We start from the raw sequence: 14,125 nt of genomic DNA on the forward strand, positions 1-14,125 counted from the left end.
TCAATGTTTGCATCCTTAAAAATATGCTTTAGTATATATTTAAAAATAGTCTTTTTAAAATTTAGTACCCTACTAATAAAACTCCAAGGCAACATAAGCACATATATAATAACATACATATAAAGGCAATCTTCTTTTTCCATATTTTATTTCACTCTAAAATATTTCATTACACATATTTTTTAGATGTCTAGTAAAACATAAGCATTTAAACCAATTAAATAGAATAAACAGGGCTGTATGTGTGCCATGCACTCCTGGTGACATGAATGCGTGATGACCACGGAGCCCTGGCCTTGGCAGCCCTGCTCAGCTCCTGTAGACTCGTGCCCATGGCTTCTTTGATGGAATAAATCCATCTCTCATTTGCTTTCCTCTTTTCCTGCTGCCTTCTATTTTTTCCAGTATTATTGTCTTTGCCAAAGAACCCGGCCTTCTCATAATGAGCTCAAAGTGGAACAACTTCATTCAGTTTTGCTATTTTTTATTTCAACACTGTTTCTGCCTTAATTCGCTCTAGGAGCCACTTGTTTGTTGTTTGTTTTTCTGGCAGTCCATGCTCTCTGTAGAGCTTTCCTCCAGTACCATGTTTCAAATGAATCTTTTTTTTTTTTTCCTATCAGCCTTCTTCATCCAATCTTTGCATCTGTACATAGTAACTGGAAATACAAGGGTGTGATGATCTTAGCCTTGATCTGTAATAATAAATCTTTAATTTTTTTTTTTTTTTCTGAAGCTGGAAACGGGGAGAGACAGTCAGACAGACTCCCGCATGCGCCCGACCGGGGTCTACCCGGCACGCCCACCAGGGGCGACGCTCTGCCCACCAGGGGGCGATGCTCTGCCCCTCCAGGGGCGTCGCTCTGCCGCGACCAGAGCCACTCTAGCGCCTGGGGCAGAGGCCAAGGAGCCATCCTCAGCGCCCGGGCCATCTTTGCTCCAATGGAGCCTTGGCTGCGGGAGGGGAAGAGAGAGACAGAGAGGAAAGAGGGGGGGTGGAGAAGCAAATGGGCGCTTCTCCTATGTGCCCTGGCCGGGAATCGAACCCGGGTCCCCCACACACCAGGCCGACGCTCTACCGCTGAACCAACTGGCCAGGGCCACATCTTTAATTTTGATGACCTTTTCTAAGTCTTCCCTTGCTGCCCTTCCAAGTCTCAGCCTTCCCTTGATTTCATGGCTGTAGTTTCCATTTAAATTGATGTCTGAAACCCAAGGTAAGCAAAACTTTAACAATTTGAATGTCTTCACTGCCTACGTTGACATTGTTTCTTCTGTAGTCATGATTTTTGTCTTCCTGATGCTCAAATGCAGTCCTGCTTTGGCACAATCTTTTTTCACTGTCATCAGAAGTCATTTCAAATCATTGCTACTTTCTGTCCGGTAAGATGGTGTCATCTACATATCTTAAATTATTGATATTTCTTCCAATTTTCACTCCTCCTGCCTATGAGTCTAGCCCAGTTTTTCGTGTATGCTCTGGATACATAATAACCAAATAAGGAGATAAAATGGACTCTTGTCTGATACCTCTGTTTATAGGATATCATTCTCACTCTCCACAGTCTGTCCTGACAGTGGCTTCCTGTCCCCAAAACAGGTTACACATCAGGACAATGAAGTGCTGAGGCACACCCATCTCTTTCAGAGCAACCTATAGCTTCTCATGACCCACACAATCAAAGGCTTTCCTGTAGTTTATAAAATATAGACTAACCTTTTTCTGCAATTCTTTTATTTTTTTATTTTTCTGAAGTGAGAAGAGGGGAGGCAGAGAGAGACTCCTGCACGCCCCTGACCAGGAGCCACTTGGCAAGCCCACTAAGGGGTGATGCACTGCCCATCTGGGGTGTTGCTCCATTGCAACCGGAAACATTCTAGCACCTGAGGTGGACGCCATGGAGCCATCCTCAGTGCCTGGGCCAACTTTTGCTCTGGTGGAGCCTTGGCTGCAGGAGGGGAAGAGAGAGATGGAGAGAAAGGAAAGGGGAAAGGGTAGAGAAGCAGATGGGTGCTCCTTTTGTGTGCCCTAGCCTGAAATCAAACCCGGGACTTCCACACACCAGTCTGATGCTCTACCACTGAGCCAGCTGGCCAGGGCTTTTCTGAAATTCTTTGAGGCATTCCAGCATCCAGAAAATGCTTGCAATTCCGTTTCTGAATCCAGCTCAAACAACTGGCATTTCTTGCTCCATATAAGGTAGAAGTCCTTGTTGCAACACCTTGAGCATCACTTTACTTGTGTGAAAAATCAGAGCAATAGTACTATTACAGTTACTACACTCTTTGGCATCTCTTTTCTTAAAAAGTGGGATGTATAGTACATATTTCTAGTCTTTAGGTCATTGTTTTGTTTTCCATATTTCTTGACATATTAAAATTTTTTTCTTTGTATAGAAAATTTTTTAAAATATTTTTTTATATGGAGAGGCTATAAACCTTCAAAATAAGCCTGGGTTTGGCTTCTTATACTGGAAAAATGGTTTGCTCAGGAAAAGGTAAGTAGTTTTCTATTTCAAATTTCTTCCTGGGGCTGAGACTGAGAACAACATGGAAGTAGTTATGAAATTTCCTTTCTGTTACTTCCTTTATTCTGAGGTTCATTATATTCTCTTTCTGTCTGAGAGAATAGCTTAACTTTTTATTACTGGGTCTTCCCTAAATTCATTCATTAACTCACTAACATACATTAGTATGTAATGCCATCTGAGATGTTACCATTTTGTTAAAAACCATTGTGTGAGAATTGTGCCTGACAGAACTTTGCAGAACTCTGTGAAATGAGAAAATGTGAAATGAAGTAAGATCCTCATAATACTCAAGTAATGAAGAATGGAGAACAGACTGAGCCGAAACTTTTTCTTTCACAGAAAATCTTTTTAAATTGAATTTATTGGGGTGACCTTGGTTAACATAATTATACAGGTTTCAGGTGTCCAATTCTACAACACATTCTATACACCATGTTTTGAGTTGACTCTTCCCAAGTCAAATCTTAATCCATCACCATTTATCCCCTTTACCCTCCCCCAAAGCCCCACACTCAGCATATAGTTTTTAAAATATTTTATTGAGTGTATTAGGTTACATTGGTTAATAGGATTATATAGGTTTAAGGTGTACAATTCTAGAATACATATTCTGTATGTTCTACTGTGTGTTCACCACCCACATCAAGTCTTCTTCCATCACCATTTATCCTCCATTTGCTCTTCTGTCTTCCCCACCCCCACCCTTTCCTCTTCTAACCCCATACTGTTGTCAGTGTCTACGAGTTCTTATTTTTCTTATTCCCTTCACCTTTATCATTCAGTTAGATTTTGACAAATTTAATCTTTGTGGCTTGAAATGATTCTATGGTAGCTCATCTAACCCTGGTGATCTGTCTTCCCAGTACTTCCAGGACAGCTCTCTCTTCCCTTTCTAGAATTGCAGGCTCTTCCTCAGAGGAGTCTTCCTCAGAGGTACCTGTCATCCTTTTGTCTCTTCTGTATAGATTGTCAGTAGCCTGTTTCCACTTTCCTTTTATTTTCTCCTGGTCTGAGAATGTGCTTTCTTGTGAGCATTTAGTATTCCTAGTTTAGGTTTGAATTTCCTTTCATTTCTTGAATCTTCTGGTAGAGATCTATTATTTTGGTTTTTTTTGTTGTTGTTGTTGTTTTCACCTGTTTCCTTACATTGACTATTGTAATAATAATTCTTTTTATCTCTACCTGAAAAGTCATTGAAAAACTGCATTCAGAATTCTAAGCCTGCTTTTGTTACTTGTCACTATTGCCCGTCTTTAATAATTTTTAGTGTTTCTTCTGTCAGCCAACCCAACATGGTTACACTACTAAGTAGTTCACCACAAAGACATATACAAGGTAGGGGAAAAGTAGATTGACAGTTGTTCATATGGAAAATAATACAGTAATTAATAAATAGCAATGTAATAATAAACTCAGAGTTTCTCATAACTGTAACCTACTTTTGCCACACCCTGTATTTCTTATTTTTAATTTATCTCTATAAACACTAAATTAATATGATTTTTTTGTTTGACTCAACTAAATCTACTATGCTTATAATAAACAGAATTAGACTATTTTACAGTATAAATATATTAAGTACTTAATTTTGACTTCCAAAAATTATTTTTGTGGCCACTATTTCTATAAATGTATTTGCTTTTAAATATAAACATGACAAAAAGTTTCATCCTTCATGTAATCTATGGCCTGTAAAGTTAATAAGAAGTTCACTGTCAAATTTCAAGTCTGAATTTTTAGGCAGTGCCTTCCCAGTGCTTCTTTTATCTCTGAAAATTAAATGAAATTAGAGAAAAGCACCTAAATGACTACTTCAAACAGGATTACTGAAAGTCATATAAATAGCTGCTATTCTTGAATAAAGTGGGAAAAGGAAGTTAAGTATTATGGGGAATAATGATAGTAACAAAGCAAATCAGAGAAACCTCTTAGATTAGGAGGATAGTTGAGAAGGCAGTTAAGGTCCCTGAGATGGGAGACCCTGACTACCTTTCTAGCTTTAGCACCTAATGCCAAGGGTGTACTATGACACACGGTTGTTCATCATGTTTTATATCCCTATCTGTAAACAACTGAATTATTTTCAGTAATAGCTCTGTATAATTATTACCTAATAATTTTATTTAATTGTTCTTTAGGTTTACAACAAATAATTAAAAAATAAATTTGAAATTTAAAACACCCCAATTAAATAATATTTTCATTTATGAACTAAAATTTGCACTTAACACTTCATCTTGCTGTTTTAAATTTTAAATGATGCCAAGTCATTGTAAACTTTTTTTTCCTTGAGCAAAAGGAAGGGAGAAAGAGAGAGAAAAGAGAAAGACAGAATAATCACAACGTTGTTCCACTTAGTTGTGCACCCACTGACTTCTCAGATATGCCTCAGCCCAGCAACTCTGGGGCTCAAGCGCACGTATCCAACCTGTGACTCCAGTGCTCCAGGACAACACTCTACCCACTGTGTCACCAGCCAGGTGTGAACTTACTCTTAGAATATGCATATAGCTGAGCTCATGTGTGTTGGAAGCTGACTATACATATATGTGCACATACACATAATACAAACACAATGGAAACCATTTATGTAGAACTTGGACAAGCAAAAGACTTTCTGGCTGTTGGATTTTGGCACTGCTACTGTTTAGAGCTGCTGACACATGGTAATAGTAAAAAGCAAAAGAATATCCAGTTTATTTTCTAACAGTTTTTACTCATCAGAAAATGTACTTCCTTATTCCTTTTACCCAACATCTGTCTACTCCAAATATGTCACTAACACCCCACTTCTTACCTATTAAACACCCTTTAATAAATACATGTCTAATAATTAGTGACTAAAGACACAAGATAAAATTGATAAAAGTCTTTAGAAAGAAAAGTATAAATAAAACTATAGATAAATATCAAAGAATTTGAGTTTACTCTGAATTTATGTTTTTAGTTGGAAATTAAGGACAGGCTTCATTGAAGACTTAGATTTAATATGATCTTTAAAGGAATAGGTAGGTTCAGACATGCAGAGATCAGCTCAGGAAATACTCTAAGTGATGGAAACCAGGGGGAAAAGACAACAGGTGGAATAATTCAGAACATATATAAAGAACCAGGACAAACTGTGTGTAGATAAAGAATGGATTGAACTGAAATAGTGGAAGAAAATGTTCTAAGAGTGAATTGGCCTGACCAGGTGGTGGCGCAGTGGATAGAGCATTGGACTGGAATACAGAGGACCCAGGTTCGAAGCCTCAAAGTCACTGGCTTGAGTTTGGCTCATCCGGCTTGAGCAGAAGTGGGGGGGGGGCGGTTGCGGAGGGTGGGCCGCTCACCAGCTTAAGCGCAGGGGTCGCTGACTTGAGCCCAAAGATTGCTGGCTTAAGCCAGTGAGTGTTGGCTTGAGCAAGGGGTCATGTGGTCTGCCGTGTCCCCCCTGGTCAAAGCACATATGAGAAAGCAATCAATGAACAACTAAGGTGTCACAATGAAGAATTAATGCTTCTCATCTCTTTCTCTTTCTGTCCCTAGCTGTCCCACTCTCTGTCTCTCTGCCAAAAAAAAAAAGTAAATTGGGCTAAAATCAAGAAAGACTTTATAATACCAGGCAAAGCATCTGTATGTTATTTAGTACACAATAAACAATTACTAAAAAAATTACTAAAGATTTGGTAATTAACAAAGAATGAAATAAGTTTTATTTTAAGAAAATAAATACATATTTTATATAATAACCTTCTAGAAACATGTATAATTACATTTTGTGCATGGTGCTGCTATTAATTATCATTGCTCAATAATAAAAGCAATCTGTGTGGCAGCTATTGGATGATGTCATATGTCTGCAGATGTGAAGGCAGCTTTATCTAGATATGATTTTTATTGTTAATGCTAATGCCCTCAGATCATTTAATAAATATAAACCCAGGTGTTAATATGAATGAGGAAATATTGATAATTCATTTTAATGTAATAACGAATCATGTGTTAATGTATAGTAGTATTCCAGTGAGAAAATACGTCATCAGAAATTATTTAAAAAGAAAGATAGTTTTAAATGTATTTAAAAAGGCAAGGTAAGTTATCTCTTCATCTTTCACATGACCGTTGATTTATAACTTTTTAAATTCACACTCGTAGCCTTTATGCGTTTTTTTAGCAGAGCCCCAATTTTACTAACCAGAGCTCTAGTCAAAACCTTTATATTTTAATGTGTTCTTCTTCTTACATACTCATTTATTAAATTTTCATTGCCTAATTGTATATTTTGAGAGAGTCAGCAATAAATACCAAAGACAGTGTTGATTCAATATATAATATATATATATATATATATCAACTGCCATGAATGTAATGCCAGGGACTATGTTTGGTTTACTGCTCTTACCCTAACACAGAGTAGTTGCTCAAATTATTTTGCTAAATGAGTAAAGAGAGAGATTAAATATTTGCTTAACATTTCTTTAAATGGTATACACATCACTACTTCATCATAAAAAGGGGCAGTCCAATTTTCCTTCTAACACTGTATTAGATAAAAGCAGCAAAAAATGTCCATTTTCAAACATGGTTTCTCTTTCAAATTGCAATGAGCATCCACATGCAAGACAAACCCTGAAAAAATTCTATTATACTAGCTCCAAATTTGTTGGACAGAAAAGGGATTTATACCGGGCTTGCATATTTTTTAACCTGACAAATGGAAATTTCAATCCTTTGAACACAAGAATCTTCAAATTTTCTTGCCTACCCATCTAGCAGCATTCCCTGGCCACTCAAGAAATAAAAAGATTTTTTTTAAAAGATCCAGATCAAAGATGAAAGCCACCTGCTGTCAGCAAGGAAACAAGTGTAGTTTTGGGGATAATAGCTCTCAGGAATGGATTATAAGCATTTAATGACTGGACAGTAACTCTTGCAGACATCCAGAAGCATGACCTGGACGGCAGAGTTCAATTCACAAGTGTTTCTCCTGGAGGGAAGTGTCAGTTGGCTGACTTTGTTGACTAGCTCTCTATCCCTAGATTTGTTTGCAAATCCACACAATCCTCCCTGAGAACTTAAACCCAGATGAGGGCTGAAAGGGAGGTAACCACTTTTGTATGAAACTGTCACCTCCTTGCTTATTTTTGTGAAGTTCTAAAGAACACAACCTCTCACTAACACAATAGATTTATTATTGAGATGTCAGAATCAGCAGCTTTTAGTCACCCTTCACTCCTGTGTGTCTCCACTCAATTTATCACAGCTTTTTTGTGGTCAGATTACCAAAAGCCTTGACATCCTCTACACAAAGATGCAGATGAAACAAAGAAGTTAAATGTAAACAAGCCCGACCACAGGGGTTCAGTCTGGGTGGTGAGTGCAGGGGGTCCCTGTTTTCTTATTCTTTAGCTTTTTGTATGTTTGAAATATATTTTTAAATTTCAAAGTGATTACTATAAAAGAAAAGAAGAAAAATGAAAAATGAAACAAAACACAATTTATAATCTTTCAGCAACTTTAAAATATAGTATTTCTGAGTTATTTGATTGGGTGATGGTTGCATGTTATGAAATACATCTTCTAATCATAGTAACTACTGATGGGTAGATCAGTCATGAGGCAAGTTACTGGTGATTTCATTTTCCTTCTACTCTCCCAGCAAATTTACATCCTTATAAATCTTACATAGACATGTAGAGTAGCTACAAACTGTCACAAATGAACTTTTATTGAGTGTGTCTTCTGACCTTTGGGTCACTATTCTGGGTTCATCCGTTAAACACAATTTTATCTCTGTATACCATCTTTGGGGATCGCTCAGCACTTTATAAATATTGTCATTCTCACCTGTGTATTGCGAAACAGAAGCTTATGGAACATGTAGTGATTGACTATCAGCTCCTACACTCTTAAATCCTGAAGATTTTATAAATCAACAAAATCTCCGAGACATTTGTGAGCATATTCTAGTCTATTAAAGCATGGATGTGCATTGAGAACTCTGTAACCAAACTGATGAGTTTAAGAGAAAGGACACCAGGCTTTTGAAATCAGTAAACCTTGGAGAATGACATGCCTTAAGCCAGTGGTAGTCAACCTGGACCCTACTGCCCACTAGTGGGCGTTCCAGCTCTCATGGTGGGCAGTAGCGGAGCAATCAAAGTATAAATAATAAGATAGATTTAACTATAGTAAGTTATTTTGTAAAGATTTATTCTGCCAAATTTAGCGAAAATCCGACACAAAGTACTTGGTAAGTAATTATTATTATATGCTTTAACTTGCTGTAACTCTGCTTTATAAATTTTATAAAGTAAAGTTACTTCCCTATTTTATAAATCACCATTACTGTGCAACCGGAGGGTGGTTAGAAAATGTTACTACTAACAGATACAAAAGTGGGCGGTAGATATAAAAAGGTTGATTACCTCTGCTTTAAGCACTTTAAAAAAAAAGGTTAGACGCTGGAGTCAGAGGTTGTAAATTCTTCTTTACTTAAAATTTAGTTCTTTGGCCTAATGCTGTTCTTGGGCATCTTTATGCAGGAATGCCCTGAAACACTGAAAAATATAATTCTGTGCATTTTTTGTGCACCCTCTCCCCAGTTTTACCCATTAGTAACATTGAATCTCAGACATTCTACTTGAACCAAGTCTGCCCATCTTCCTGTGAAGTGTGATCTAAATACTACAGTAATCTAAATCAGTGAAAATGTTTTTTTCACAGCTGAAATGGTCATACTGAGGCAAATACACAGTTGACCCTTTCTCCAAATTCAACAAATAAGATTAGGGCAATTTAATGCTCTTGTGTTTTCGATGTAATGCTTGTTATATTTCAACACATCATTCATATTTTTTATCTGATATGCCATTTATAATAACAGCTGTGCCTAGCAGATTTTTAATAGTCTTGTGTTGAGATATGTCTTCAAATCTCCTGAAGACCTATTTGCAGCAGGAAGTACTGGGGATATGATCACAGCCACTGACACTTTGGAGCTACTCTCTAATCTACTTCTTTCTTTGCTGCCTTAATCTTCACCAAGTTATTTCTAGGGATAGATTTTAGAATCTCTGTAAACTTAATAAGGATGGTCTATATGCATATGTATTAGTAAATAATAATAAGACTAATCCAAACACAGGTGGCCGATTTAGAAGCTTGAAATTATGATTTTGGTGTGAGAGAAACAGTAAGTAAAAGCTAGGGCCCTGGCTGGTGGCTCAGTGGATAGAGCGTCAGCCCAGTGTATGGACATTTTGGGTTCAATTCCCGGTCAGGGCACACAGGAGAAGTGACCATCTGCTTTTCCCCCCTTCCTTCTTTCCATTCTCTCCCTCTTCCTCTCCCACAGCCAGTGGCTTGATTGGTTTGAGCATGGCCCCTGGCTCTGAGGATAGCTCCACTGGAGCACATCAGCCTCAGGTGCAAAAAGTAGCTCAGTGCTACTCAAGCATCAGCCTCAATGGGGTTGCTGGGTGGACCCCAGTTAGCTGTGGGAACCTGCCTCACTATCTCCCTTCCTCTCACCTAAAATAACCCAAAACCTGGAATAAAATCTTAAGAGTCTTGTTAGAAGGGCATTCCATTATACTATATTAAATCATTTTTTATACTGAGAGGAAGAGCTTAAATGAAGATGTTTTAATATATAAATGAACTAATGAAAGATAGTGAACTATACCACTGAATCAAATCAGAAAACTGTTTCGTTTTCCTTTTCAGCCTGGGTCTTCTTTTGCAATATGCTAACCCTCTGTGTCATGTTAATTGTTACATTGGGATGCCCCCAAAAGTTCTGGCCACTAAAATATAAAAACATACAGAAAATAATGACTCTTCTACTTCCTCTTCTAATAAACTTGAAATACATCCATAGTAGAAGAAGCACAACTATACAAACTCAAACATCTCAAACTAAGGAGAGGAGAAGAAAAAGCGCACAAAACCTTGGATGTCAGGAATCGAACACAGTGGTTAAAGCAATCAACTCTGGAGAGGCTTTCAAGGCAAAATGGAATTTTTCTTTTAAAAAAGAACTCTAGTGTTTGGAGATGACTGTTTTTGATTTGCCCATTGGAGAATCTAAATGGAGAACATGTTTTTCTAACTACTTCAAAAACTTGTAAAAATCATTAGAAATGAAGGACTTGGGTAACATACAATGTTAAGAAATTCAGTTGCTAAGAGTTAACAGATGAAAATTAGATAAATCTAGGCATATTAGGCAGTCATTTTCAGGTAGGATCAGAGTTCATTAAAATAAAAAGAAAAGAGCTCCAGCCAGCCCTATAAACCCTTCCCTAGGAATTTCTGACAGGAAAACAGATGGAAGCGGAGCAAAAGCACATCTGTAATTCATGGCTCTAAATCTCTCATTTAGGTTGTGACATGCTGAAAGTAAGCAAAAAACCACAACCTGGCGGAGATCAATAAATACGGCAAGTGTCATCAGCCTAAAAACACCAATCTTCAAAGGCAGTTATTGTCCAAATAGGGCCATCTATCAAAATAGACAATGCAAGTGGAATTGAGGCAAAAGGTTATTAATTGGCCTCCCAGGCAAGTTATGTGAAAGGGCCATCCAAACTGAATTCCTGGCATGGACAAAGGAAATACTGCAGAACAAAAAAAAAAAAAAAAGAACTGGCATGACCTACAGCTGGAATCCGGTGTGGGCTAGCCTAAGTAAGCGCATGGACAATGCTTCCAAAATGAATAGAATCCAAAAATAATGCAAAACAGCCTTGAGGCGGAAAGTTGTAAGCAAACCTCACTGAAGTGAATGGAATTTCCACACATTAACTTACAGGGTGGGTCTTCGCCACACACACACACACATACACACACACACACACACACACACACAGATGGTAATGGACATCACATAAACATAAATAATAGTATCTGAAGGGACTAACTTACAAAGTAAATAGACACATTTTTTTCAGAAGGTTTATTTCAGGCTGTTTCACCTGTTGGTTCAGTAAGCATTTATTACCTTACCAGGAAATTCTGAGTAATTGACCACCTATTGGAGCAGTCATGCAAGAAAGGTACACCCTGTAGTGCTTGAAAATATTGGCTGCTCTACAGAATCAAAGAATCATAGGGCCTGGCAAGGACTTCAGAAATCATTCTAGGCTCAGCCCTTTATTTTAAATATGAAAAAACTGAGAAAGTCGTTTGACTGGAAAGTATTGACATAACTGAAAAGCAATTCACCGGTAAATGAACGATCATAAGCATACTGAATTAGAAAGAGTCTTTGGATGAACAAACTTTTCTAAGGCTGTCACTGATCAACATAGCCCTGTGAAATTATCTTCTAAATCATTTTACTACTTAAGTGACTCTCCCTGTCCAAAATTTGCATTATTCAAATTGTTAATATAAGTTTACCAGGTATATCTCCAAATTCTTTTGACTAAGTCCGTAAATCAGAATCCAAATATTTGCTAAAAATGAGGGGAAAATAATAACAGTAACTTCAGTCTTTAAAATTAATAAAATATCAGCTCTTTTCAGTAATCTTGGGTCAACACCTTGTGTCCAATTGCCCAATACACCTATACGACCACTCTTCCTCTCCTAAGCGGTCAGTTTATCTGGCTCCAAACATGTGCATGTATGTGTGTGCACATAATTTTTTTTTTTTTTTTTTACAGAGACAGAGAGAGAGAGTCAGAGAGAGGGACAGACAGACAGGAACAAAGAGAGATGAGAAGCATCAATCATCAGTTTTTCATTGCAGCTCCTTAGCTGTTCATTGATTGCTTTCACATATGTGCCTTGACCATGGGCCTTCAGCAGACCGAGTAACCCCTTGCTCAAGCAGCAACCTTGGGTCCAAGCTGGTGAGCTTTGCTCAAACCAGATGAGCCCGCACTCAAGCTGGAGACCTCAGGGTCTCAAACCTGGATCCTCGGCATCCCAGTCCAACGCTCTATCCACTGCATTACTGCCTGGCAGGCAGTGTGCCTATTATTTTTGACATTCATTGTAGTGTAACCAGGTACTTACACTATTTACAAGGCAGTCTCTTAGATTGTTAATTGGTTGAAAACAGAATCTAAGCCACCCTTGTTTTCCAATCCCTGTGTCAATATCTGTCACATTCAAATTCAAACAATCTCATTTCAACCTTTCATTTGACTGATGAAAGAGTCACTGAGGATGAGCGTCCTCATTTTCTAGGTAAGAAACTGAGCTAGGAAGAAGTACAACAAAAATGCAAACCTAGATCTGATTTCAAGCTGAATATTCATATTATTTGGGTACAAATGATCATTCTTGCTGTGAATCTAACACTAGGTTTTTAATTGTAATCTTACCTGACTTTCTTTTGGTGTGTGACATTCTTGTTAACTGCTTTGTTCTTGAAAGAATTCTTTTTCTTTGACTACTGACAACAAACATTCTTGCCCGTTCTGCAACTGGCTATCAAACGATTTCTTCTCAATTGCCTTTATAGACATTTCCTCCTCTCTATCTTAAATGTTATTGTTTCTCAGGATTCTGTCCTTTTTCTTTCATTTGCACTACAAGTTTTCTTGGTCAATTTCAGACACTTTCATGACTTTAAGAACCACAACTGCACTGGTAGTTACCAAGTTCATGAGTCCGGACACCACTGAATCTTGGTTCATATTTTTCAACTGGATATTACAGCAGCACATCGAGAGACATATCTAGTTCAACTCGTCCAAATATAAAATCTATGCCCATAGAATTTTTGGTGCCTCTTGTCTCAAATATTACAATGTAACTCTTTGCACATTTTTCTAATCTACCTTATCTTGTGGAAATTCACAATTACTAAATATATAGGAGCCCTTGTCTACAGGGCAAATATCAACCTCTCTGGGATGACATCAGGGAGAGTTAAAATGTACTAAAGATCATATAGGACAGGAGCTGTTGCAGACTTTTATATACATGGTGGAGTCAATATCTGCAATGTCAGTCACTGTAGTTTATAAACAAGAAAGATGAGGCTTCCAAAGACTGTTGACATTTTATGTCTGTTTTAAAGGGAAACAGTCACTATCACGATACTTTTCCATTTACTCATTATAGTCCAGTCACAGTAAACCTCTTTTAATTCCTTAAATGCTTTTAAAAACCCATCTCTGAGATTTCACATGTGCTTTTCCTTTTGCCTGGATTTTTTTTTCCCATCCTGCCACCTTTGCCCTACAATTTCCTAATCATTTTCAACATTTGGTTCAAAAGCCACTTTCTCAGAGATACCTACCATAACCAATCTAAAGCCTGCTCATTTTTCCAAATTGCACCCTGTGATTTTTCCATTATAGCATTTATCACACTTTCTAATTATATATTAATGTCTGTGCTTTCTTGTTTGATCTATATATCATCTACTAGGTAAACTCAATAAGTACAATATCTTTTTTTCCGCCCCCAAAAAATCTTCTATAAAATTACTGCTTAGTATAGTGTTATACACAGGGTCAAATATCAATAAATATGTTAAGTGAATGAACACTTTGGTAGTCTACATTTCTAATACAGCCACTAGCCACATGAGGCTATTTAAATTATAATTAAACAACATTAAGATTTATTTCCTCAGTTATACTAGTCAT

At 37.4% G+C, this 14,125-nt stretch overlaps 1 protein-coding gene across 3 annotated transcripts in view; it reads right to left on the minus strand.

The window, feature by feature from the left end:
* The window catches only part of SEMA3D (semaphorin 3D), a 244,634-nt gene that overhangs the window by 51,999 nt on the left and 178,510 nt on the right, over nucleotides 1–14,125 (minus strand). The gene's annotated exons all lie outside the window — the stretch shown is intronic.

Source organism: Saccopteryx leptura, chromosome 12 (assembly GCF_036850995.1).
Source record: "Saccopteryx leptura isolate mSacLep1 chromosome 12, mSacLep1_pri_phased_curated, whole genome shotgun sequence".
Taxonomy (NCBI): Eukaryota; Metazoa; Chordata; class Mammalia; order Chiroptera; family Emballonuridae; genus Saccopteryx; species Saccopteryx leptura.